Source organism: Panicum virgatum, chromosome 8N (genome assembly GCF_016808335.1).
Source record: "Panicum virgatum strain AP13 chromosome 8N, P.virgatum_v5, whole genome shotgun sequence".
Lineage (NCBI taxonomy): Eukaryota > Viridiplantae > Streptophyta > Magnoliopsida > Poales > Poaceae > Panicum > Panicum virgatum.
In genome coordinates this window covers 8,681,562-8,682,719 of record NC_053152.1, presented here as the reverse complement: position 1 = coordinate 8,682,719, position 1,158 = coordinate 8,681,562, and the positions used below count along the sequence as shown (strand labels likewise).

The 1,158-nt window shown below is 51.0% G+C and overlaps 1 non-coding gene across 1 annotated transcript; it reads left to right on the top strand.

Annotated features, from left to right (window-relative positions):
• Positions 1–431: 431 nt before the first annotated feature.
• On the top strand, positions 432–535 carry LOC120686996. The gene has a single exon (XR_005680501.1). It is a non-coding gene; the product is annotated as a small nucleolar RNA R71 (small nucleolar RNA).
• The last annotated feature ends 623 nt before the right edge of the window (positions 536–1,158 follow it).

Below are 1,158 nucleotides of genomic sequence, written 5' to 3'. Positions count from 1 at the left end.
TCCACCCCTGGCCTCCTTGTGGTGGACGGTACCCGTTGTTGTTGTAGTTGTTGAGGTAGGCGCAGTCTTCACGGGTTTCGGGGCAGTCGTTCCCCGAGTGTCCATCATTACCACAGACTTTGCACGTGAAGTGCGAACCCATGGCGTAAACGGGAGCATGGATCGGTTGTTTGCTTCCTTCCTCCATCTTCTTGATTAGGAGGTCCAGCTTCGTGGCAATCATATCCGTCTCTTTGACGGTATGCATGCCCTTGGTGTGGGGTTGGAGTCATTCATCGCTCCACCCCTGGTTGGAGACCATCTTCTCGACCAATGCTTTGGCTTTGGCAATAGTCAGGTCGAGGAAGGCTCCTCCAGCAGCCGCATCAATATTGGCTCGAGATGTCCTTGTGAGCCCGTTGTAGAAGCTTTGCAGGACGAGCCACTCCTCCATGCCGTGATGAGGATAGACAAGGATGTATTCCTGCAGCCTCTCCCAAGCTTCTGGGATGGATTCCATCCCCGTCTGCTGGAAACTTGAAATTTTCCCGCGCAGGGCATTTGTTTTGCCCAGCGGGAAGAATTTTGCGAGGAACGCCTTGGAGCATTTGGCCCAGTGTTGATGTCTTTTTCTTTGTAAAACCACTGTTTTGCCTTTCCCAGGAGGGAAAAGGGAAACAGACAAAGCTTGACAACATCGGCGGCAACACCCCGTATGACAATGGTGTCGCAGAGCTCCAGAAAGTTCTGCAAATGTGCATTTTCGTCCTCGTTTGGCTTGCCATAGAATGGGCTAGCCTGCACCATGTTGATGTGGCTTGATTTGAGCTCGAAGTTCACGTCCCCAACATTGATGTTGGGGCCAGTGGCCACATTGTCGGTGGAGGGGACGGAGAACTCGCGCAGAGTCTTTTCAGCCATAGCCTCAAGAACGAGTGGTGCTTCCAAAATGGGTTCCTGTGCCGGGAGGATAGCGAGAGGAGGAACGACGCGAGGTCGTGCCCTTCTCATGAGCCTCTCTGGATTGTCTGTGTAGTTTTCCGGCTGGGAGAAACCGGTCATACACTACCCCTATCTTCTTTCAAATCAAAAATAAAAGAAGGCATAAAGTGACATTAGCCTGAAAGAGTAAAGACTATATCTTGAGTACAAGGTCTAAGTTAATATCAGCACAATATC